At 42.5% G+C, this 27424-nt stretch overlaps 1 protein-coding gene across 1 annotated transcript in view; it reads right to left on the minus strand.

Annotated features, from left to right (window-relative positions):
• Positions 1-26132, minus strand: part of PKIB (cAMP-dependent protein kinase inhibitor beta) — a 36643-nt gene extending 10511 nt beyond the window's left edge. The window contains exon 1 of the mRNA XM_082216200.1: positions 25653-26132. The gene's annotated coding sequence lies outside the window, so the exon portion shown is untranslated. The remainder of the gene's footprint in view (positions 1-25652) is intronic.
• Positions 26133-27424: the final 1292 nt, after the last annotated feature.

The raw sequence follows: 27424 nt of genomic DNA on the forward strand, positions 1-27424 counted from the left end.
TGCTGGTGTTACCCTCACTGTCAAAATAGTTTCTCTCTTCCCCTTAAAAACAGCACCCTCAGTTCTTACATTTAGTGAGCATATTCTCAGGTCCACCTTACCTTTCTGTTCTTTCTTACTTTAAAAAATATTTTATCCTCAAGGGGCAGCTAGCTGGGAACGTACATTGTAAGCAACGCCCAGAACAGGTGAGGTCTGACCAGAGTGGAACAGAGCAGTACAAGAGCTGGCTAATGGGCCATGGTCTGACTTGGGATAAAACATCTTCCTTTACTACAGTTAGCCACAGCCTTGGCTTTACTCATAAAAAGAAGGCAACAATCTCACACAGTGTCAAACGTTTGCTACCATTTTATAAGGCATCTCCTTCCACTAATCCTGAAGTTAGGGCATGAGTGTTAAGGCTATCAAGTGTCAATACAATACTGTGGTACCTCGGGTTAAGAACTTAATTTGTTCTGGAGGTCCGTTCTTAACCTGAGGTACCACTTTAGCTAATGGTACCACTCCTGCTGCTGCCACGCCGCCGGAGCATGATTTCTGTTCTCATCCTGAAGCAAAGTTCTTAACCTGAGGTACTATTTCTGGGTTAGCGGAGTCTGTAACCTGAAGCATCTGTAACTTGAAGCATCTGTAACCCAAGGTACCACTGTACAGATTATTTGGGGGGGGGGGGGAGAAAGAGCCAAGGAGGACAGACTTCTCTTTCAATCTGCTTCAGAGACCGGAGTCGCAAATGTATCATAAGGCTTTTAAATAAAGACAGTGCAATTTCTTAAAAGTGGCAGGAAGGGAAATGGAGGACTTGTTTGCTTGCTGGTTATTATTCCCTAAACTGGTTTTGATGCTTTTCTAGCACAAACATACTTCATCATCCCATTTAAAAGAGAAGTTACCATAGCAACTTCTTAAATCACCTTGTATTCTACACTCGATACCAATCAGACTTAACATCTTAAGAGGAGGGAGAGGGAGTGAAGAAGTGTGCATGCATACACTTGCAACAAACAGGGGTCTTCTGTAAAATGCAATGGCTCCGAACTAGTTGGATATATAATATTTGCACTAGTCCATCATTGTGCTGTTCCCATTGGCTGCTTCCCCAGGTTCTAGAGGCAGGGGCGGGGGAAGGAGGGGGCAGAAAGAAAAAATAGGGACTCATGTCTGTAGTAAATTATTTAGGGGGGTTAAGGGGGAGGGCATCTCTGTGTGCAACAGTTTTAGTCCTCTTGTGATGCAGGGAGGAGAGAGGAAGGAGGAAGTGGGGAAGGGGTACCGTAGGTGGAAATGGGGGGAGGAATAAATGTGGCATTTGGAGAGAAAAGATAGAGGTAGGAAGGTAGATGCGAATGTGTGACAGTTTCAGGGCTCTGATGACAGAAGGGAAGAAAGCTGGAGAGGAGGAAGAATTGGGGAGCAGGCAGGTGGAAGTGGATAAAAGGAGCATTTGCAGTGCGGTGGAGTAAGAAGAGGCAATGGGAGAAATGCAGGGGAATATGTCAGTGTTACTCCCTTCTCGCTGTACTCAAATGTCTCCCATTCTTCAGCTGCCTCATCAGAGATAAAGGATGCAGAGCCCTCATACATTTCATAGTAACTTCACACAGTGTATTTCACTCCTGGTAGCATGGGCTATCTTCTATAAGAAGTTCCGGATTCCATGCAGCAGTGTAGAATAGATAATTCATTAACAAGCAAACATATGTGTATAGCATCCGCCAACTAAATTTAATAGTCTCTAACTGAACAAGCTTACTCTTCAGATTCTGTTTACCTTATAGAGTAATGGGTTATCCTGGGGGGCTTGTGTGCAAAGGGGACTGCAGAACAGGAGAGAAGATGAGGCATGGGAATGGGTGCAAAGAAGAAAGGAAGGGGAAAAGCAGGAGAGGTGAAAAGAAGAGATTTCCTTCTGATAAATCTCTGATTTGGTGCTGATAAAATTGCGTCTGAAAATTGACAATATTTTTTCAACATAATATTTCCCAGTGGCAAATGAAATACCCATCATGTTTCGGCCTGTAGTCTCCATTGGTAAAAACATCAAAGTTTCTGTTGGACTGCCAATGCCCTCATTTTGGGGATATAAATCCAAGGTCTCCTCCTTCAAGCCTCTTTGTTGACTTGAGGGAACATTAAATCATCAGTTCATGTTTTCCTTGTTCTCCTTTAGTGCCAATTTCAGGATACTTATCGCTCAGGACCATGACTTCAGGATACTTATCGCTCAGCACATTCTGACACAACCGAGTAATACGTCAGCAAATTAGGTCACAGTTGTGGGGCTCTGTCTCCTTTAGAAGCTCAAACCTCATAAATATACTTTCCCCGAGTGCCTCTGTCTCAAAAATGGAAGACCTTTGCAAATAACCACACCTGCACTGTTACTTGCTCAGCATTCCATTGCATTTGTGAACTACCACATTTAGCATCTCTAGTCCCCTGTGAATCAAAAGGTAATAAATCATTTCCAATCCCAATGCCAAGCGCTGATGTGCTGTTCCAATGCTGGCGCAATTAAACTTAAAAAATCCCTTTATCAAGCCCATCTTGAATATAAACAAACACCACCTGCTTCACATCAGTATATACGCTATAGAAATCTACAAGGTCAACTCTATAGACGCTACCCAGCCAGGCAACCTATCTTCTGTATCCATCACAGTTCAGGACTGCCTACAAAAGTGAACATGGCATTTGGGTTGTTTGCCCTCTCATTCAACATCATGAGAAGAGAACTTCCATCAACTTGTAGCCATGCTTGCTGATACTGAAAGCTCAGTCAAATGACGGTAGATGTAGCTTACTCTTCTCCAAGAAGCTCAGAGTCCCATACATGGGCTTTTCTTTTTCGTCACAGCATCCATGTGGGGTAGCTTGGTCTGAGGGCTGGTGACTGGCCCAACAATTCTCCTAACAAACCACCAACATTTGTTAAAGCCTGCCACTTACTATATTCCCGAAACAATGGCTCCGGTGTCAAAATTAGTATGGGCTGAATGAGACAGGCTGCAGGTGATTCTGGCACAGTCAAATTGAACAAAACCTTGATTACTGCCAACATTTGTTCACCAGCCAATCAAGACAAGATCTACACAGATGAAACCACAACACTTGAGTGGGGCTACGCAAACTAGCCCCATCCACTGGTATTTATGGAGGAATCTTCCCAATGTTCACACTACACACAGACAACCAACCAACCAACCAACCAACCAACCAACCAACCATGTAAGTGGTTTTGCTTGCGTAGGGTTAGTATATTTTCCCATTCTACTGAATATAATTGGCAGCTTATGTCATCTGTATTATCTGCTGAAGAAATAACTTTGAGATGAATGGGGAAAAAGAGCACCTCACAATTTCTTGGATCAAAGAGAAGAAAAATTTGTCAAAACTAACAAGTGAATACCTCCTTTAATCTCAGGAAACCCAATTAAGGCTCTTCCCAATTAAGGTGAGCCAGTGTGGTGTAGTGGTTAAGAGCGGTAGTCTCGTAATCTGGGGAACCGGGTTTGCGTCTCCGCTCCTCCACATGCAGCTGCTGGGTGACCTTGGGCCAGTCACACTTCTTTGAAGTCTCTCAGCCCCACTCACCTCACAGAGTGTTTGTTGTGGGGGAGGAAGGGAAAGGAGAATGTTAGCCGCTTTGAGACTCCTTAAAGGGAGTGAAAGGCGGGATATCAAATCCAAACTCCTCCTCCTCCTCCTCCTCCTCCTCCTCCTCTTCTTCTTCTTCTTCTTCTTCTTCTTCTTCTTCTTCTTCACCATTTATTTGTGGTGGTGGAAAACTATATTCCACACACAGTATTGTTCTTTTTCACTGAGAGATTAACCCATTCCATTGGAAAAGACCTCTCAGATGGCTAACAAAAATAAGACAACATAATACAGGCAATCCCCTGACTGGTGATGGGGCTGTATTTTGGGTCACTGCACACAGTGATGAAGCATGTATAAGCCTGCTCCACCCCACCCCCCTTTTCCAGCCACTTCTGGGTCACTGTGATGCACATGTGTGTGGTTGCACAACAGTTGAGCATGCATAAATCGGTTGTTGCCTGTAATACAATTTAAAAACATGTCAGCCAAAAGAGAACATTAACAAGATTCCAAAGGAGAACAATAAAGTAATTGTAATATGGAGTCATTTGCAAGAAATCAAAGGACAAAGTTGAGCTTGTTTCATCTACTGACAGCACAAAAAAATAATAAATGTTGGAAGATTTATTGCCCTGCAGTTGTTAAACAAGTCCTAGCCAATAAATGGTTCACTGAAATTAACTTTGACTGGAATCCTGCCTGGGGGAAAAGTTCCATTGAGTTCAATGAGACTTATTTCTGAGAAGACCTATGTAGGATTGTGCTGTTACTGTATTAAGTAGAGGGGATGAATTTGAATCAACTAATGTGTGTTGCATTTTAAAATGTACAAATTGTGACATTTATTATGGTAAGAATCAGTTCTGCAGGTCACATTATTTAACACATGTGATGGAATAATTTACATTTATGTGTAGGTCTTTTTTCGAAGTGCATTTCTACTGAAATGGATATTAAAATTATAAATCGAATTATGGGTGAGAAATATGCTATCCTTTGAGAGCTTCTTTTTAGAAACAGCTGCCCTGGTGAAATAACTTTCTTATTACCTAGAAACAGTGCTTTTTTCTAAAAAAAAATGTTTAGGGGTGCTTTCATTTTGACTCAAGAAAATCACCATAAATGGACAAAAGTACAAAGATTCACAAAGTGTTCAGGGGTATACTTACCTCTGCATCTGCCCCCCCCCCCCCAGAAAAAAGCACTGCCTAGAAACATGCTACCTGCCAACAGGAGAAAGCCTATCAAGCAATAATCTTTGCCAGGCCCTATGCAAATTTAGTAAGAGACAGAATGCCTGGCATCCAGGGTGTAGAGATTAAAATTGAAATCTGGCAATATAGTGCTTGCCCCGTCTATCAAGTTAGAGATTGCAAGGAACAATAGAAATATACCCACATCGCTTTAACTAGTGAGTGTGAACTATAATACTACTTGGAATTATATACATGTAATACCCAAGAAAGAAAGCAAAGAAAAAAGTGTGACTAGGTGGCAAGGAAGAAGGTACTGCTTTCTCAGAGATTCAGGCAACAAAAAGAAATGTGTGCTCTGGGAGAGAGATATTTATGAGCTTGTAATGTCAGCTCATTAGGAAGGGTAAGAAATAGATCAAGAGAGATGACAATACTTGGCTCTACATCAAATAAGGCGAGAGGGGCCCTGCCTAGCAGTGTGTTTACTTTCTGTATAATGTATTATTGATGCACTCCAAAAACTAAAGTGTGATATGTTTAGTAACACCAATCTGGGGCAGTTGAATTTAGGGCACTTCGCTCCTTCAGGCATGCTTGCATCCCAAAGCAGGGGAGGGGAAAACAATGGCTGCCCTCATGTTCTGGACACATCTCCCATCATTGTTACCATTAATTATTATTATTACTATTACTATCCACTGTAAGGTGGCTTATGACTATTAAAACACAATGTGAAAATCAGTTTAAAACAACTTATGATCACAGAAATAAGCAGGGTGGGGGGAGGTCCTGAAAAGATACATTACAGCTATCAACAGCCAAGGTAAAGAGGTGCAAGATGCACCTCTGTGGGGAGGGAGTTCTACAACTTAGGGGTTGCCACAGAGAATGCCCTCTCTCAAGTTGCTGTTCCAGGAGCTTCTGAGGATGGTGAAACCAAGAGATCTCCACTGACCCTAACATCCAAAGAGGTCTGCAGGGAAGCAAGTAGTCTTTCAGGTATTTGGGGCCTTAGTCATTTAGGTCTTTAAACCCTAATGTGACCACCTTGAATTGGGTCTGGAACCAAACTTGGGACCAGGGCTGCTGTTTTAAAATGGGGGCTATGTGAGATCTAAATGGAATCCCAGCCAGTAATCTGGCTACTGGATTTTGGACCAGTTGAAGTTTCTGAATCATCCAGAAAACACAGCACAGCCCTTGTAGGACAGAATAAATATATATATGTCATTCCCCGCCTTCTCCCTTCTGAAACATCCTCCTTGATGTCTCAATAACATTTCAAAGCTATTTCCAGGCTGCTGCTACTGGTGGTGGTACCCCCTGCAAGGTATCATTTTGCTGAATTTCCCAGTTCTTTCTGCTGCAATGGGACACACACCTATACCCAAAAAAACAGGCTTGTTTATACATTTGGCATTTCTTTGAAGAATACGCTTCTGTCAGCAGCATAATACCTCTTTGGGAATAATTCAGTAAACTGAGCTCTGCACAGAGACCTGCTAGATCACCCCCCTCCCCATCTCATTAAGACAAAAAGGCACATGATAACAATCCTTTTTGGAATGGTGTCATTTCAGAATGTGGGTAGAGAATCACATGAATTCCCAAGAACAAGCAAGTTCAAGTAACACCTACATTAGACAAACGGGTGACAAGAACATTGCTGCCACTGTATTGAGCTTGGATTGCTGTTTACTCACAGCAAATAAGGCGTGGAATGGCTCTCCCACCATTTCAGATCAACTGTGCAAACATTAGTACAAATCATCCACGTCAGCACTTGAATGGGCTAACAGATAGTGATAGTAAAAACATCCAGTTTATGGCATTATTCAGCATGAATCTACATAATCTCTAAAAAAGCCCACAAACAGGCATAGTCATTCCATTGTTACTTAAGAACATGATCTCACTCAATAGGGAAATTAAACGTGAATAGATTTTTTTTGGGGGGTGCTGAAGAATCACACAAAGAATCAGTCTTGATAGAGAAATGTGAGACAGAGGCAAATGACTCAATAGCAAGGCTTGGAAAGAATTTCAGAAGGTTGTCACTATGAATACATTGTGCTGCTAACAAATGCAACACAGAAGGCTGCTTATTCAATACGCCACGTTCTGTCAGATATCAAATAGCTCCTGCGAGCTACTCATGTGTTTGCATACATTTATCCATATTACACAAAAACATGGAATGAAGTGTGGAAGAGGAAGTGCATGTGCACTGGAGTCACACTACCATTTGAAAGGCACGTGGAATAGTCTGTATGGGGGGTCACAGTATACTCAAATATGTACGTGTGTGTGTGTATGTACACACACACACACACACACACATTTTGTGTTGGCGGTACCCCTCCTTCCAGGCTCATGGAGATCAACAAGTATATTAGTATGTTAGAAGATTAGCAAGTAAAATAGAAGATGGAAACAACCCACACAATTGTTAACACCATGTGCAGGTCCACACGCAACAGAACACCTATTTGGCAGGTGGACTAGATGAGCCTCGGAATCCCTTCCAGTGCTGCAATCTACAATTCTATGATCTCAACTACATTGCTTGACTGTAGCTTGCTCTTACAACAATTCACTTGTCCCAGTGTGCAAGAAAGAGAAACACACACAGTGGAAATTGAGACTGGATTAATTATGGACTATGGCAGAGGTTTTTAAACTGTGGCCACCAACCCAGTGCCCAGAAATCTCCATGTAGTTGCAACTGGACACACGACAGTAGCAAAATGTGCCTGAGTAATTTTGAACACTGCCTAGAACTGGTTTGTTTGTCTCCCTGCCTGGTTTCTTTGTTTCTCTCAAGTTATGAGGAAACCATGGTTTATTCTTGGCTCCAGGCAGAGTGGAACGAAGTGGGAGTGATCAAATAAGCAGTACACTAGTAAAAAAAAAAAGGTAAAAGGTAAAGGACCCCTGACAGTTAAGTCCAGTCGCAGACAACTCTGGGGTTGCGGCGCTCATCTCGCTTTACACGCCAAGGGAGCCGGTGTTTGTCCGCAGACAGTTTTTCCGGATCATGTGACCAGCATGACTAAGCCGCTTCTGGCGCAACAGAACAGCAAAACCAGAGCACCGCGTGGAAACGCGGTACCTATTTGTTTACTTGCACTTTTGGGCGTGCTTTTGAACTGCTAGGTTGGCAGGAGCAGGGACCGAGCAACAGGCGCTCACCCCGTCGTGGGGATTCAAACCACCGACCTTCTGATTGGCAAGATCAGTGCTTCAGACCACTAGTACATGCTGCCAATGCTAAGCCATGATTTATTGCTTACTGCAGGAGTGGGGAACCTGTGGCCTTCCAGATGCTGATGGACTACAACTCCCATCATCCCTGATCATTGGACAAGTTGGCTGGGGCTGATGGGGGTTGCAGTTCAGTAACATCTGAAGGGTCCCAACCCATTATTGCATAAACCTATATGGATACAGTAGTACCTCGGGTTACATACGCTTCAGGTTACATACTCTGCTAACCCAGAAATAGTACCTCGGATTAAGAACTTTGCTTCAGGATGAGAACAGAAATTGCGCAGCAGCAGCAGGAGGCCCCATTAGCTAAAGTGGTGCTTCAGGTTAAGAACAGTTTCAGGTTAAGAACGGACCTCCGGAACAAATTAAGTACTTAACCAGAGGTATCACTGTATTCAGATGGTAAGACACTGGTTCTTCCCCAGAGTACCCAGACATTTCAATCTGCATAATAACCCCAACCTTTAACTGCATAGGCAGCATACTTCCAATAATTTCCATGAGAGAACAAAAGTTTATCATTCCTACCCCGACAAGCTGTCATACTAGCCCCTAGCTTACAAGCTGTATTTGTAGGATTTGAGCACAGCAGCAATTGTAGCGAGGTCCTGACAAATCAAGTCTACAAGATGTCCATCACAGGATGCTTCCGGAGCCCCCATCAAGCATGACCTTTTGCTTTACGTCTTTTCTATTATATAAGCAGCCTGTTGTCAAACCCTTTTCCTTACCCAAAGATGTCAGAGCACAAAGCAAAGTTATCTTCAGAAAACCTTCCTGAATACAACTTTATTAAAAAGTCTCTGCACTGCAAAAGAAGTGAAGGAGACCTAGCCTACAGAAAAGTAACATACGACAACAGAATGAGGTTTTTTTTCCTTCATATGGATATTTAAACACAGTTCATCTGCATTATTTTCCACAAAACTGACGCTTAATCACAAAATGAAGCATTCGCTGAGCTTCCTTCCCTGTTTTCCTCCTGAAAAGGTTAAAAGTAGCAATTACTTAACATGCATTTTTGTTTAAAATACTATCAAAAAACCAAGAGGGAATTCAAAAAGTCACATCAAGGTAGATTCAAGAATGTCAATTAAAAGGTTAATTACCTGGTATGTAATTATAAATATGGCACTTAATTGGAATATCCCTGACTTTGTTAAGTCAATTGGGGGGGGGCAGGTAGTGGTAACATATTTTATTTGCTTGTTTCATTGTTCTGCTTGCAGATCAGATCCATAAGTGATTACCTTAGTTACCGTTCAATGAATGGCTTTGCTCGCTATGATAAAAACACCTTTTTTCTTGTAGCCTTGCCTCTACAGCTTCAACCTGCAAACAGTTAGTAGCGAGAGTGCCTAATTCATCTGAATCACAAGTCTTTCATCTAGAAAATTGTTGAGTGGGAGGGATGCTGCTCATCCACAGTAAATCCATCCACACACATCAACTCATTAATATCTTTGATTTTTAAAATCATGCCTTACTGGCTCTCTGTTTAATTATTGCCTTCAGCGTTTCCCAAATTGTGTTTCACATCACCTTTGGTTTGTCACTGTTCAGCAATAATGTGGTACAACTGGGACTGGCAACAAGACGTTGTGGTGTATCACCACCTCTAACACAAGCACTCCTCTTAAAGATGGCAGCCGACCTTGCCCTTCCCAGGACACAAGAGCCACTGTAAATAAGCAGAGGGCCTGTCAAACGGCAGTTAACACTGGACTAAGGTAAAGGTAAAGGGACCCCTGGCCATTAGGTCCAGTCGTGACCGACTCTGGGGTTGCGCGCTCATCTGGCTCTATAGGCTGAGGGAGCTGGCGTTTGTCCGCAGACAGCTTCCGGGTCATGTGGCCAGCATGACTAAGCCGCTTCTGGCAAACCAGAGCAGCACACGGAAACGCCGTTTACCTTCCCGCCATTCAGTCCCTATTTATCTACTTGCACTTTGACGTGCTTTCACACTGGACTAGGTCCCCAAATAATCTCATTGTGCAGATTCAGTGGGTAGAATAAAAGGACAATTGGTAGATTTGAGGGCTATAACAACATCCTTCAAGTAGCAGGGGTAGCAAATATGGCACACTCTCGATGTCGCTGGATTACAACTCTTATCCCAGCCACTGGCCATGTTGGATAAGGCTGATGGGAGTTCAACTCCACCACATCCAGAAGCAACCATGTTGGTTACCACAGATACACAACCATTTTCAAACACACACACACACACCCTAAACCTGTTCTGCAGTTTTCTCACCGTACATACCTGTATCCTTCTTCCCACTCTCCAATCTTCAATACTATCCATAAGGTTTGGTGTGGCAAGGTTAACCTAAAGTGGAACTACAATAAAACCATCTTGATCTGAGTCCCAGTCAGTTTCCCAAGCACACCATTCTGCTGAAAGATTCTCTAAGGCCAAGACAGACTCCAAAGACTACCTTAGTCTGCTACAAGCAGAGGACCTGCTAACTCAGAGTTCCCATTTGTGCCCGGGTTAGGCCAGGAAATGAGACCTCCTCCCCGCCCCCAAATATATGCAATATGGAACAGCATATATACTCATACTTTCTGCAGACTGCCAGAGTGGGGCAATCCTCTGTATCTGCAAGCATTATTGTTTCCCAAGCTCTTGCCACTGAAGATCAAAGGTTAAAACTAACAGAAATTAATAAGACTCACCTGGTTCATTCAGGCTTCTCCAATGTTGCCCCCCCCACTGCAAACTGAAGAGCCCTTCATACATCCCTTTTATTTCACTGTAGCGCAAGAGTGCCCCTCCACCAGACAGCAATAACGCAAAAACTTTTGGGAAGCATCACAGAACTAATGAAGTTGCAAGAAATCCATCTTTAAGATACAGTACTTTGCCGATCAACATCAGTACTCTTTCCAGTGCCTGTTTAAACCATTTTTGTTTAGGCAAGCCTGAACAAAGACAAATAGCTGTTGACGTGTTTTATCTCCTTCACTTTAATTATTTTCAGATGTTTTAAACTGTTTTCATTGACACTTTTAATATATCTTGTAAACCACAGAGAGGTCTTGCTACAATCAAATTGCATATAAAATCCAATTGAAAATTGAAAAATTATGTCTGGATGGTCCAGTATACATCCACCACAAATGCACTACAGTGGTACCTCGGGTAAAGAACTTAATTCGTTCCGGAGGTCCGTTCTTAACCTGAAACTGTTCTTAACCTGAGGTACCACTTTAGCTAATGGGGCCTCCCGCTGCTGCTGCGCCACCGGAGCACGATTTCTGTTCTCATCCTGAAGCAAAGTTCTTAACCCGAGGTACTACTTCTGGGTTAGGTAGAGTCTGTAATCTGAAGCGTCTGTAACCCAACTGTATTACTGCATCACTGACATGTTCCAGAATATACCCACAAAAAACAAACACAAAACTGGTCTGGATTCTCCTGGGTGGGCTCAAATCCCTGATGTAGGGCCAAATCTTTATAAATGCGCTGAATCCAGCAATTTCCATTTCAGAAGCAGAAGTCATCAGACCATGTCTTTCCCAAGGGAGCAGTGCTTGGCTAAGATAGGTGTCAGATATCCTCTCTTGCTGTTATTTTAGTGAATCAAGCTTAAGAAATACAAGGGTTGACCCAGTTAATGTCTTCACTTTGACAAAAAAAAATGTTTTACATTATTTATAAGCACCTAATGTTGTGTAGTAATTTTTAAAAAAATATAAAACTATTTGCAATCTAGCCAACAAGAGGCAAAATAAATGGGGGGTGTGATGGCACAGGCTGTGGGGCAGAAAGAGGGGGAAAAGGGGTTTATTTATTAGAGCCCCATAAAAAAGTTATTGCCCTCCTTATTGTTGTTGCCTGTCAACAGGCTCCCTGCTTACTACAATAGCTTTTGAAAACTGACATCCAGCCTCCTCTCCATGGGAAATGTTTTTGTTCAAGTGCTTATTATATCTGACCTGAAGTGGGCTCCATGATGCTGTAGCCTAATATGTAAGGATTCTTGACTTTTAAACACAATGGTAAAGAAAAATGACTTATACATGAAGAGTCAGTCACTCAAGTATATGGCTAAAGGTGATTCTCCTACCTGCTTGCTACATAAAACTCCTCATTAAAGGACTTAATAGTAAAGGCTTCACAAACAACCATCCATCAATCGCCCTCTAGATACATAATGGACAGATTTATCATCCACCTCACAGCTGTCTTGCCATACCTACTGTGTTTTAAGGAAGATGGATGCTCTCGCTAGAATCCTAAATCTATCAGCCTACATAAGCCCTTCTGCTAAAGACAACTATGATGAAAAAAGGATGAAGAAAATGAGAGGAAAAGCAGCACAGGATGAGTTTCAAAGAGAACAATGACTTGTAGTTTTAGATGGTAGCACAAAGGAGGAAGGAAAATGGTAAGATATGGAAATGGTGTGGGGAGAAATGTAGTGCAATCTATTCAACCCATCTATGTCCCACCCAATTCAACAGAAAGAGTTTAATTTATCTCTCTCATTAAAATGAATTGGTTTTAAGTATGCTTCACTTTGGGTGGATCATGCCCAGTGTCCAAAACTAAAGGAAGTTATGGAGCTAAAGATTTCTTGGCTATTATTTTTGCCTCTTTTTATTGGGTCTGACCCAAGAGCAACTAAGCTAAGCCTGTGGACTCATCTACAAAGCTGCAAATAAAACGTTTTAAATGTGTTGCAAAGTGCAATATATGAATGAGACACTAGATGGCGAAAGTGAGTTATGCAAAATTCAATGCATTTTTCAAAATGTTTTCTTAAAGCATTTTCACAGCATTTTCCCAAGTATCTTCAAGCAAAGAGGAAGATCACAAATCAGTTATAAAGAAAACCTCTCAGGCCACAGCACTGAACTTTATATTGCATTGTATTGACCTTGAGGCTGCTCCCTCCCTTTGGGTATCCCTGTTCCTCAGCCAGCAGGAATCACCCAACATTCAAAGAAAGTTATTGTGCATAAGATTTTTCTACAAGTGTGTCGTTGGTTTTTGGAGTTTGCGGGGATGTAGGACACCTTCCACCGAAAGCTCTCCATTCTCCTATACTGTATCTTATTTAAGATCCTGAAGTACCTGCATATGGGCACCTCATTTTACTAATACAGATGATGATGTGGTAGGAGCAAAACATTTCTCCATTTCAACTATTTATGGAGTATACCCCACACCCCACATCTTCTATTCTGGCCAGGAAGTTTCATAGCTACTTTGGATATGGAAAAAGGGGGTACAGGAAGTATGAATCAGTTGCACTTCACCCCCACCCACCCCACTACTTTTCAGAACTCTCTCTTTTACTATGTACGTAAGTTCAAATGGCTACTTAATGCAGAAAACATAATACCACTATTAAGACATAAAAAGGGCATCTATGTCATGATTCTTGGCACCACAGCCCAGTGCTCTTCTGGTGACCCTAACATGGCACAGTCTCTAAATGTTTCATATGCAGAGTGATTTCTCATACCTTTTATAGCTAGGATCCAGAAAGCCATTAATTTATAGTGAAAATAAAAATTGGATGAGTCATTATTTCCGGATTAGATGTGAATGTAGCTTTTTTTAAAGAGAGAGAGAGAATAAAAGAGGTCATCTGTTCACAGTCAAAACACAACCTGTCACAAATATTCCTTAGTGTCCTGTCCTGATACCTTGTTTGGATTAATAAACCTATGATAGCAGGATCACAAAGAATGAAATGAGTAGATCAGAAATGCTCTAGGTTTCTTAGGGAGAATTATAATCATTTACAACATTTTGCCAAGACAAGGCAGAAAGAAATCACTGTTTGTTCAAGTTATGTATGCCCATACCCATACCCACCCACTTCTGCCTCCAAATCTTTTTGAGCTTTCATACTGCAAGGTTAAGGGTGGAACGTTTCTTAACTAATCAGGCAGAAATATAAATATAACATGTGTTCTAAGATGTGGGTTTTTGTACCTTTCCCAGAGTACACTGAAGTGTAGGTGGGTTCCCACGAGGCAAGATACAGTGGTAGCAGCAAGAACCTTTATTGAACTGACAGAACTAGACAACAGGAGCAAAGCAACTGCTTATACATTTCTGAAGGTCTGAGCCACTCCCACTCCCAACGTGATTGGCTGTCTAGACTTCCAAGCTGCGAATCATAACTCAGAGTTTAAGGGCCAATGGTAGAGGTCCAAATCCTGAATTGTTCTGTGATTGGATATCATGTATTGAATCAGAACACAGGGACTCAGAATCCAGACTCCAGACTCAAGCTCAGGCAAACACAGACCATTGAATACATAACATACACATGTTCATTCAAACACACAAAAGTGCCAGGCTGCTTCTGTAATTTTAGGGAACAAGATTCCACCGGTTTACATAAGTGTGGCCAGATCAGCAAGAGACACAATCCATCTTTCAGGCAGCCTTAAATAAATCCTAATAGCAGATTAGCAAAGAACTCCCATTTCCTCTGGAGACTTCATTAGCATGAGCTTTTACTGAACTCTCCCACTCCAGAGAAGCTATTTAAAAGACTGTGTGTTAAGAGTAAAAAAGAACAAGAACGCTGCTGCTGAATTTTTTATATTTGCTCTTCACAGGGCACAAAAACAGCTGGCTGATATTTTAAAGAAACACTTATCTCAGAAAAGAAAGGTCTCTTTAGTATGTACAGATAAAATGCCATTAAGCTTTATGTATTATATTACTCAGAGCCAATCGGGCTTGTCCTGAGTATCTCTGAATCAAAGGGCAAATTTCTGACTGTGCCTGCACAGAAGCAAGCGAAGACAGGGCGGAAATCCTACGTATTTTTGAGGAATTTTCTCTGACAACCTGACAAATCTGAGGAACGGACTTTTGACAAATTGATTGCAAAAGCCGCCACACACTGGTTACAACAAATACAAACAGTGCTAGTTTGCTTTATTGCTGAACTGGGTGTGACAAGTTAGGCTAGAACCTTGATAAAAAATAACAGAAAAGATGTGATTAAGTTAGTTAAAAACAACAACACAACCCTGATTATTATAAAGACGAGAATATAATTTCCGCTCAGGAACCAAAAGGCAGATAAGCCCAAACTTATTATTTTAAAACTAATTATTTCTAAGCCAGCTCATGGCTTAAGAGGCTGATTCATTAGTTTTGAACATTGATAGTAAAGCTGGAACTCTCTGTTCTTCCATCTTGGAGGGGACACAACTGGTGGGAGTGTACTTTGAAACATGGAAGTAATTACACGGAAGTAATTGATTCTTGACTATGAAGAAATACCACTTAAGGCAAGCACTGCTGTACAAATATAAAAGGAAAACCCAGTATGAAGCACACAGAGAACAAACCTCTCTTTTAGGTAGTCATGTACATTTTAATGGGAAAAGTTTCAGCTGGTGGCAATAAAGTGTGCCTAACATGCGTTGAAATTGGCTGTGATCTTCCTAATTATGACTCATGATAGCCCACTGTGCTAAATTAGATTGTTCAGCTCATGAGTCTCAAGTAATTTCTGCATTTTTCACACAAGGGGGGTCGGGTAAGAGAGACAAACATAAAGCAAAGAAAAGTCAACATGTTTTCATTAACTAAGGTTTCAACACATGAGTTTCAAATACCAGAATAATTGATAATAATATGCAAAAGGGACAGATGGTATCAGAAAAGATTTGGGAAGCCAGTTTCATATTTTGTACAATCTACCACAGCGCCCCTAATCTGGTAAAGTTGCCTATAAATCTTCCATCTATATGAACTAAACTCCAAATCTGAATTAAGGCTCCAATCCAGACAACTGCAAGACTGACTGTTTACTCAACAGTAAAGTTGTGTTTAATGGTGTTATTCTAGATAATTTTATGTATACAAACTTGTTCAATGGGGCTTACTCCTGGAAAGTGTGTCAATGCATTGAACACAGAAAGACACTTGACGTTTATTCAGAAGTTTTGTTCTCTGAAGCTCCAATTCTAAAGCACTGAGCACAGTGGAACTCCGACGTAAACAATAATAGTATTGTTTTGTCAATTCCACATGCTCAGCAAGTTATTCTGACCTTCTTTTTTTAACAGCAGTGGTCACTGCCACCAGTCAACCCATATAGCAGACGGCAGAATTTCAGAGTCCATGATGTAGCCTGAAATGTGGTTGAATAAAATAACCGAAGTTCTGCCCAAGTCTCTAGGTGTACATTAAAGAACTGTATAGATTACAGACTCTACTTGCAGTTCTTATTTTCAAGGACACAGGGTAAGAAGCAGCAAGTGAGAAAGGACAATGGGTTTTATCCTACTCAAAGTAAACCCATTAAAATTAATGGACCCAAGTGAGAAAGTCTTAGTTTCAGTAGGTCTATTCTGAGTGGATACAACCCAATTATTAAAAATTCCTGCCCTCGCCCATTTTCTAATTTAAAAGAAAATAGGTTGAATCCAAACTATTTCAAGAAGAAAAAGAAACATTCACTCATTGGGACACTGAAACTCTAAGTTTTCCTCAAAGTTTCCAGTCCCACGAAGCATAAAGAAAAGTTTGCAAACTGGAGCCAAGTAGTGAACACTGTTAACAGCTCAAGAGCTTATAACATGATTTGAAATCCTCAACACTTATGCTTACAAAATTCAAGAGTGCAAAGCTTTAGTTTTATAGGCTTGAACACTGGAAAGCACTTTAGTGGAGATAGCAACGATGAACAAATGAACCACGACTGGTACTTGGTAGGCTCTCATCTCTCAGCCATTTGCTAACTAGCCACTTAAGGATATTATTGTTTCTTGTCCAGGTTAATCCATGTGAAAGATTGGAAAACTTGGGCTAGCTTCATGACTTTTGCTCCTCTGGCCAAATTGGTTAACACCAGTTCTACTGTCATCCAGGTCAGGCATTCAGGAGGCTCACAGGCAGGACTATGTGGAAGGAAATTATCCTCAACTAAAATAGCCCTAAGTCTCTTAGGGTTTTTAAAGGTTAAAACAAGTACCTTGAGTTGGACCCAGAAACTGACTGGAAGCCAGTGGACATGACAAAGTGTTTGAGTGTCCAAGCCCATTTGCTTTTCTTCCTCCCTACCAATTCCTTTTCCATTCATATACAGTGGTACCTTGGGTTAAGTACCTAATTCGTTCCGGAGGTCTGTTCTTAACCTGAAACTGTTCTTAACCTGAAGCTCCACTTTAGCTAATGGGGCCTCCCACTGCTGCCGCTGGAGATGATTTCTGTTCTTATCCTGAAGCAAAGTTCTTAACCTGAAGCACTATCTCTGGGTTAGCAGAGCCTGTAACTTGAAGTGTATGTAACCCGAGGTACCACTGTATTGTCTTCTAGATTGTATGTATGGGCGTGAGGGCAAGAGTGGTCTTATTACTGATATTTGTAAGGCTCTCCTTTGGCAGGTGAGGTGGGGCAGCCAATAAATAGTATCAGAGAGCCATTCCTAATGGATGTATCAAAAATACATTTGGGACCAAATGTCTGCACAATTCAGCATATTTCATTTGCACAAATCAGCAGCCCACAAGTTCAACTTCTGCTTCCTCTTGGGAAGAAGACAGTCACCACCAGCATGTCTGGTTTGTCTAGAGAAGAACTGGGAGAGAGACTGTGGGTGAGATGTCAGTGAATTATGACAAAATGAAAAAAGAACACATATTTAGGATTTTTTTTTTGAAAAAGGAAAAGGCACAAAAGCATCCTAGGCAATCTTGATATGCCAACTCTTTGCCTTTAACACAGGGGAAGAAAAATCACAGAATATCTAGGAAGTTTCAAAACCATCCAAGATAAGCAAAATGGATTTTTGCATGACAAATCCACCCAGACAAAACTGACACATTTCCCCGAGACAATCAAATTAGTAGGAACTGAGGAAGTGGTTGCTGTGTTGTATTTTCAGTTAAGCTTTTGATTCAGTGCCTTATAAAACCCACTCTCTAAAGCTAATTCTAATCCGCTTGGCTACAAACTGCAGTCACATGGGCTGTAACCTGGCTGATGGGCTGCGATCACAAAGCAAAGTTTCAGAGTCATAGGATGCAGGAATCTCTCTTAAGGTTGAATAAATGCTTCTCTCTTTCCATTCCCCAGGTAGGACAAAAAGAGGAAATTTAACAAATGGCGCAAAAGTGAGAAGTGAGAGGAGGCCGAGCGCTGTCATAAGAGGTAACAGATTTCAGAATTGAAAGCTCTGGAGAATTACCATGAGGTAAATAGATACCATGAGGTAAATAGGGAAATTAGAAAAGTGGAAGTTCAAAAGGTAATGGCTAATGAGTCTAAAGTACACTACATGTAAAAGCATTATTTTATGAGATTATCACATGGAAGTGAACTACCTGAGTGCAGTGGCTTTAGGCGTTTAATAAAGCATGAAAAACAATCCTGCACCATCCACGTTTATCTTTTTGTGCCATGCTTTTTAGGCATACGTCCACACTTTCCAAGTCTGCATCTGAGCACTTCTTTTTTGCCCTGACATTTTCCACAGGAAAGTCCAATCTTTACTGCTGAATCAGAGCAAACGGCAATTCAGGTTTTCCATGGATTGCTCTTTGCACTGATTCAGCAGTAAAGAGTGGGTTTTCGTGGGGAAAATGGTGGGGCAAAAAGATAAAAATAAAAAACACTTGGACCTGGAAATCCCAAATTTGTGCCTAGAAATGCTCAGCAATCACTGTAATTGGAACTCCAAGAGAAGGCGCTAGGAATGTTTTTACATTTCTCTATCTGTAGCTTTAATAAGGTTTTCCTGTTAGGAATTTTCCTAGTATTCAGAGGTATACAATAAAAAGCCAGTTCTGGTGAGAACAAGAACAAGGGGATGCACCGCGATACAGTGGTACCTCAGGTTACATACGCTTCAGGTTACATACGCTTCAGATTACAGACTCCGCTAACCCAGAAATAGTACCTCGGGTTAAGAACTTTGCTTCAGGAGGAGAACAGAAATCGTGCTCCGGCGGCACGGCGGCAGCAGAAGGCCCCATTAGCTAAAGTGGTGCTTCAGTTAAGAACAGTTTCAGGTTAAGAACGGACCTCCGGAACGGATTAAGTACTTAACCCGAGGTACCACTGTAGTGAAAAAGTAAAGTGGGAATTCTTGAGTTTCTGTAAGTTACTTCTACATAAAAAGAAAAACTGAGTCATTCTGGAGAGTGATGGATGTTACGGAAAGAACTCTGGGGATTCTGAGGCTGCTTAGAAAGATCTGAAGAAATTTTGTTTGAGTTCCCTCATGGTCCTAAAAGTCTCAACACTTCTTGTTTGAGAGGCATGACAGTCAAGCAGGTTAGCAGGTTGTCTTTGGTGAGGCATCAAGCAGAGACTTCTCTTTCTTAGTGGCCTGGCTCTTTGGGGGTCAGTAAGTCCCTAGAACAATTGGCTGATATCCTAGGTTTAGGATTTGTGGTTTCCAAGTACTGTACACACTCTGCTGTAGGGAAAACTTAGGGAATGGATAGTGGTAGGCTAAGCAGATCATCTTATGGAGGGTAAAAGACCAATGTTTCTGATGTCCAGGAAAAGAAGAAGGTGAACTTCTTTATGATAGTTTCAGGAATGCAAATGGACCATGAGGGTGCAGGGAGGACACCATCACAGTATTCCCTTGCCATTTCAGGTCAAGCTAAACATAGCCCATGTGTTTATAACCCGCGTGGTGGTAATTCAATCCTTCTGTAATTGGTTTAAATTGCAAGGAGGTTACGTTCAACATAGAATTGAAAAATCCTCCAAACCACAAGCTGCCAAGTATGCAAGCTGCCTGACATAGGTTTAAATTACTTTGTTAGGTTTCTAAGATGACAGCTAATCATTTAGGAGAATGCCATTACATAACCAGACATGGATGCATCCTGCCACATTCAGGATTATCAATCAAACCCCTGAAAAGATATTGGGTGATATTCAACAAAGTTTGACTCAAAGTAGACCCACTGAAATTTATGAACACAATGAACTTAGTTGAATACCAGTAACTGTATCTTTGCAAGTTCCTTTCTTTAAACCACTGTTTTGTGTTCCACATATATGAAGAGTTTTATAAACATCATACTATTTACAAGCTAGGTATTATTTCTAATACCATATGCACCTGCTCTTAGGCAAAAATGCTGTACCTGATAACCAACCAGTAAAGGAAAACCAAAGTGCAAATGTATGGCAAATTATTAATCCACATCACAAAAGGGGGCAAAAGCAGCCTTGCATTTAACTATAGCACAACAACAGAAAGCTATGGATAGACATAGATGTGACAAGCCCCCCCCCCCCCCGCAGAAAGCATTTGCACATTAAGGTGTTTCATATCACAGTCATTTCATTCAACAGATGCTCCTCGCAATACACTGGGACATTTGCATGCCATGTGAGCAGACCAGTGATCTGCAAGCTCCAAGGCAAATCAGCAGCTACATGAGAATGGCCCAGTTAAATGAGACAGCAGATACATGGAATGTCTAGCAGGTAAATGCTTTTGATATTTCAAACACACCTCACTGGAAGGATTCTAGAGAACAAAAGAGATTATGCTTTTAAGAGATTCACTGCAGGTGAATATTGGAAGACTATCATTGCTTTTTTCAAATGCAAACGTTATTGCAATAATCCATTTTGTGAAAGCAGGGGTTGCGATTTTAATATGAGACAACAGAACTGCCACTAAAAGTCTTGACACCATAATAGTAGTGGCAGAACTCTTCGGGTCTACACTTCATTGGTAATCCAGACCACTCTTTGATCTCCAAGCACCCCTAGTGATCAGCAACCTAGCACAGCCAGGTAGGAAAATATTCAGTCTTATTAGTAAAAGGTAAAGGGATCCCTGTCCATTAGGTCCAGTCGTGGCTGACTCTGGGGTTGCGGCGCTCATCTCGCTTTATTGGCCAAGGGAGCCGGCGTACAGCTTCTGGGTCATGTGGCCAGCAGGACTAAGCCGCTTCTGGCAAACCAGAGCAGCGCACAGAAACACCGTTTACCTTCCTGCCGGAGCGGTACCTATTTATCTACTTGCACTTTGACGTGCTTTCTTTCGAACTGCTAGGTTGGCAGGAGCAGGGACCAACCAAGTATCCTGAAGCTAATGCCTGAAAAAGAACTTGAAAGGTTCCTGTGCTTTTCAGTCTTGTTTGCAAGGCAAACAGGAAGAAAGTGCATAGAAAATTGGGTTTCATGGAGACTATGTAACCTCTGCACTTTTTGGTAGGCAATAATTACCCTCCCCTCAAAACATTATACATTTTAATTGACATATTTATAAACCACACTTACATAAAAAATAACAAGACTGTGTACCACATAAAAACACAATATTACAACAACAGCAACAGATTAGTAAAAGTAAGTAAGTAAGTAAGTATCAAACACAACCCAGGTTTAGTTTTTTAATTTGTATACTGCCCTTCATCTGAAGATATCAGGGTGGTTTACAACATAAAAAAACAAAAGGAGAACACAAAGTACGTAACAAAAAAACCAAACAAACCAGTTGCCCGACAAACACACTTAAAAGGCCATATATTGTTTAATCAGCCAAAAGCTTGGTTATAGAGAAAAGTTTTCACTTAGTGCCCAAAGATAGGCAAATTAATAAATGCTTTAACCTTTTACAGGGTTAAATGAGCAAGTTCTAAATAAGTCAGGACAAAACTCTGTGACTGTGATGTATCAGGAGCTCCTTTTAAAAGTGCACATGTCTGTACTTCAAGTGAAAATTCAAAAGAAACATTTCCCCATTGCTGTAACTCAATGCAAGAGAAGCTGCACCCCCTGAATTGGTGCCTGGGCACATGGCAGTAAAAAAATAATGCCAAACATAGTCACCACGTGGAGATATTTATTAAACCAGAAGAGAAAGATAAGCTTGTTGTAGTTTGGAGATTACAACTCAATAATCCCACTGTTTTGAATTGCTGCAATAAAATCTATTTTTGAAGAGTATGAATCACTCACTTTATTACTGTCAATGACCAGGATCCAGTTTTTAAAGATTACATGCTGCGGGTGCAAAGGCTCCTGACAGGGATTAACAGCCCTACATCCTCCCCACTACCCTTTTCAGTGTGCACACTTTGAGTAGTGATTATTGAATTTCCATACCGCTTAACCTAATAAAAATATCTCTAAGCGGGGTACAAAAAAACTGAAGCAACAACAGAAAACTTAAACAGAACAGTATGAAAATACACAGTTACATATAAAAATGGTACATTTATACAAAGTTACTAATATACTGTATACAAATTCATTTTCCTTCTAACAAACCCTTCCTCTCAGTCTCGGGTTCTCACTCAGCATTCAAACAAACTCAGCTCACCCACAAAAGTCTCACAATGGAAAGAGATCTTGGAAACAGCAGACATCACCCTAGACTCTCACTCTAGACTTGTGTTTTATGGAGGAAAAGTGTTGTACACTTTCCAGATCCCCATCCAGCCCTCCTCTTCCTCTTCCTCTTCCTCTTCCTCCTCCCACTCAGTCATGGAACTTGAGCTAGAAGTCTCCTTTCCTGTAATGGTCTGGTGCACTGAGTGCCCATAAGTGAGGGGAAAGGGGGAAGGGGAAACATTATGCCCTATGGGGATCCGCCCAAGGACGTTGCACCCACAGTGAGCTGGAGCAAATCCACTGTGCTGTTTTATTGCTGTAATTCAACAAACCACTGGAGATTACAGTACAGTACTTTATGTACTTTTGCTGCCTTTGCTGTGCATAGAACTGAAGACCTATGTGACTTGCAACTGATAAAACATCTAGTAGTTAATTATGATATCACTGCAACTTTCATGGGGGGAAAACACTAATTATGATCAATACGTTGCTGAGCAAACAATTATTTCCTTCCCGAGCTGTTTTCAAAAGGAGTTTCTGAGCATGTATTTGCCAGACACAGCAAGGAAGGCCTGTGTGCAGAAGCAGACTAATCTCTCTGTGTGTGCACCCATCAGGGTGGATTTGTGTTTCAACTTGCCATTTCATATTTTTTGCAATCCATGAAGAAGAACGCGTTCTGATTGGCTGCAGAAATAATCCACACATACAAGGGGCCTGCGACAAAATGTAGCCATATGGAATGTTCAGGGTTCCAACAACGCCCTCCCAAAAGATATTCCATTCTGCCCTCCCCCCATGTTTCCAAACACCCCCCCCCCAAAAAAAAAGTCATGGCCACCAAGCACACTCAGTTCTCACTGTGTTTCTTTTGGGGTTCACTATTACTGTGGTACCTCGGGTTAAGTACTTAATTCGTTCGTTCTTAACCTGAAACTGTTCTTAATCTGAAGCACCACTTTAGCTAATGGGGCCTCCTGCTGCTGCTGCCGCCGGAGCCCAATTTCTGTTCTTATCCTGAAGCAAAGTTCTTAACCTGAAGCACTATTTCTGGGTTTGCACTGTCTGTAACCTGAAGTGTATGTAACCCGAGGTACCACTGTAGTTCATACAGTGATTAGCTGAGGCCATTTTGGCACCAGATCTTGGAACAGAACAGGAGAAATACGGTATAGTAAGGAGGAAGTGGAACACTTACTGTAAGCAATCATGAACTGCCTCTTTTTTTTTTTTTTTTTTTGCAACTCATTAATAGAACTAGCTTCCAGTCTGGGATAAGGGTTAAGAGTTTCCAGGGCAGAAGGTGATGCACAACCAGCATCTCTCCTAATTACAGTATTTGACCAGATTTAGAAAATATTGTGAACAAACCAAAGCTTTCGTTCCTAAGCTACTGGGGGACCAGCTTAGCTCATCCTGTTAGTATTTATGGCAATAACTCTTCTTCTCTCCAGATGCACACTGTTCAGCTGGCAACTCGGCACGTCTTCATATCAGCTACCTACTTGCCTTCAAGGCTAAGGGAGGCTGTGCCAGTAGCAGGTTTATCAGTGCTTGTTGCAACAGCTCTGCCCCACCTCCAAGAACACCTCCACTAAAGTGCTATTAACACTATCCTTTGAAAATACATCATTTTGTCTGGCACACATGAAAGTCACCTGGAAGAGCACCTCATCAGTGCAACCAAGTGTGAAATATAGAAGACTGAGATGGCAGAAACTGGGTGCAGTTTCTTAAAAGCATGAAACATGGAGGGCTGGGAAACGGCCAATGTTTTGACCCTTACCCTTGGCTGCAGCATTGCCACACAACCAGCAGCCTATCCCAGCAGGGCTTGGGATAGGGTTGACGGAATACAGAAGATGGGAAAGGCAGCACCAGAGCATCCTGCCTTAGAGCCTCAGAGCCCCAGTTCGGTAATCCTTGTTTATGATCTTGGAAGGCAAAAAGCTATCATCACCTCTATACTGGATATTTAATGCAGGCACTGTAACCACCTTGAAGAAGTTTGGGTGGCCAACAGTTTGGGAACCTGTGTTTTATGACTACCTAATCACACTGATTGCTTCTGGAGTAACACTCCTCTTATGCAAATAAATAGGAAAATGCCTATTACAGAAATAGAGCTACAAGGCTCACAGAAACAGGCCAAATTATCACAGGAGCATTATTATTATTTTTTACTCCAGAAGCGGTCACAGGAACAGACAATTCTCTTGGGGCAGTGGATTGGAAGAGGGCTACTGATGGCACAATCCGATGCATATCTCAGAAGGAACATGGGAAGCTGCCTTATACTGACCCAGAGCACTGGTCCATCTAGTTCAGGATTGTTTACACTGACCGGCAGCAGCTTCCCAGCGTTTCAAGCAAGGTTCTCTCCCAGCCCCTACCTGGCGATGTCAGACTCAACCTGAGGCATTCTTCATATAAGGCAGATTCTGTGGCTCTTCCAAGTTCAACGGGACTCCCTAAGCAGTAAGTGTGTACAAGAATGCAGTCCTGAATTGCCCACCTGATGGCTGGGGAGTGAGGGCACTTGTTGATATTTACACCTGCAGATATAATCCCTCCACTAGCTAGAACACACACACACACACACACACACACACACACGTACATATACATATACACCAGATTCTTGTCCGCTTCCTATCACGAATCACCAACATTCACACATGCGCACAACTTGGGCAAAGGAGACTTTCAAGAGCAGGTATCAAACAGCACCAGGACGTGCTTGAAGCAAAAGTGGGGACAGCCCCTCACCCAATTTGCTCCTGTACCAAACTCCCACGCTTTTGAGAAGGAAAAGCAAGTTCCATACCTTCCCACTTTCACCCCCATCCCGACGGACAGAACCCCCCTCCCCACAAACCATTATTTCGGAGAGTTCCCCCTGGAAACGAGCAAAACAAGGCAGCCTTTCCTGTCCGGGGCTTAGAATCAAAGCATCGTAGAGTTGGACGGCGCCCCCCGAGGATCATCTAGTCCGACCCCCTGCCATGCATAAATCCTGCCCACAAACCATCCCCGGGCGGGCTCGAACCAGACGCGCCGACCCTTTGGCTGGCGCGCTTTAGGGAGCCAAAAGCGCGAGAAATCCCGAGGGCGCTTGCATTTTCTCCTGGGACAAGACTGGCTCTATTGCATAAGCTCGACTGCTGATCGTGAGGGGACGGAGGTGTTGGGGGGGGGGGAGAAACAGACCCAAAGCTCCCGGACCGCGGCGGAAACTTTGAGCCCAGCAGCCCCTCGCGGCGACCAGTCCTTACCCGTCGCGGGTTGTTTGGGTTTCCTTCTTTACGCGGCGCAGGAGCCCCGAGAGGCGCCGGGCGCGGGGAAGGAGGGCTTCTCGCCGGGCTTCTCCTCCTGCTGCTGCTGCTGCTGCCGCCTCCTCTTCCCGGCTCCCGCCGCCTCAGGCTCGCCGTCCAAGTCGCGCGTCTGGCAACGAGGAACCAGGAAGGAGCCGCTCATAATGGAGCAGCAGCTGCTGGCGGCGGCGGCGGGAATGAATGAGCGAAGGCAGGAGGCGGGAACTCGCGCGGCGCTCGCTGCGGCTTCGGCAGGGGAAGATCCTATGAAATCCTTCCTCCCGGTCCCCAGAAGGGAAGGGACGGCAGCCCTGCCTTCCGCTCCCGGCTCCCAGCTCGGCCGCCGTAAAACCCCAAGGATCCGGCTCTCCTGACGCAAGGGGCAAAGCGATCCAGGTTTCTTGCCCTCTTGCGTTTTGTTTGGATCCCGGTTTTCTCCTTTCCCCCACTTCTTCCCACCCCCTCTCTCCCCCCACCGCGCAAGCTGTCGAGAAGATTAATAAATCCCGGTTGGTTTGTAGGCGGGATCGAGCAAGGGATCGAAGGAGTTTTACAGCGCGCTGCTCGATCGTGTTAAATCCTTGGCGCTGTGATAGGAGAGGAGCTGCTGATGTCCAATGAGAGGGGTTGGATCAGTGGGAGGCTCCGTCAGTGTTCGTGGAAGTGCATGTACTTGAATGCACGCGTGCAATTAATGATTCAAAGATCAGGGCATAATTTGAGCCAGCCCGCAGGATTTCTTCCCAAGGTCAAGTCCCGAGGAGGACTTTCACTCCGTCCCCAGTTAGGCTGCAATCATAGACGCAGTTATCTGAGAGTAAGTCCCAATGAACCAATAGGACTCGAGTAGGCATGCATACCAGAGCAGTAGGGTTGGATGTATTCCCCTTAATTAGATTTTCATATGAGTAGAACAAAAGAAATGAAGGGGGAAAGTCAAAAAGTTTAAAACTTTGTTGCTATATTTATATATATCCCACCTTTTTCTCTGAAGCTTTTTAGATTTTGTAAGTTTGTACGCATATTTAGATGATGCAAATCTTCATCTTAGATAAAGAGGCATTTGCTTTTGCATGAGTGGGAATGAAGAGCAGTTGTTTAAAGATAGGTCTTGCCACTTCCAATTTTTATAAGCAGTTGGATTAAAATGCTATACCGTAAAATAAAATACTATGTTGGTTTTTATTTAAACCATGTGAGTTTAATATAAACAGGGGTCCCTTCCAACTCTGCAATGCTATGATTCTGCAATTCTATATCTACCTAGAAGTAAGCAACACTGAGTTCAATGGGATTCCTCCCCCCTAAGTGGGTGTGAGATTGCAGCCTTAATATCATTTGGAGTAGAGAGTACTGGAGACTTGTAATATTTGCTTTATTATCAAATGCACAAGCAGAGCATAAGCGAAGGCAAAGAGCAAACACTCCTAGGAGGCAGAATAAATGCCGCTGGGTGTCAGCTACCCAGGCAGAGTCCATGCATTCTAAAGTACTTTACCTGCAGCAAAGCTGTAGTTTGTTCCACTTCTCTCTGAAAAGAAAATCTCATTGGATGCATAGGATCATCACAGCCTTAATTTGTAAAGAAGCCAAGGATCCTGGAAGGATTTCTGCTTTGATCTAGCAGCTCTGAGTGTTAGGCTAACAGCAGCGGGGAGAAGAGCAGAGCCAGCTAAACAAAGTTGACAGCTCTAAGAGGAAGAGATTACATTTCCTTTATTCAAGCATCTGTT

The sequence above is a fragment of the Podarcis vaucheri genome (genome assembly GCF_965113315.1).
Source record: "Podarcis vaucheri genome assembly, chromosome: 3".
NCBI classification, from domain to species: Eukaryota; Metazoa; Chordata; class Lepidosauria; order Squamata; family Lacertidae; genus Podarcis; species Podarcis vaucheri.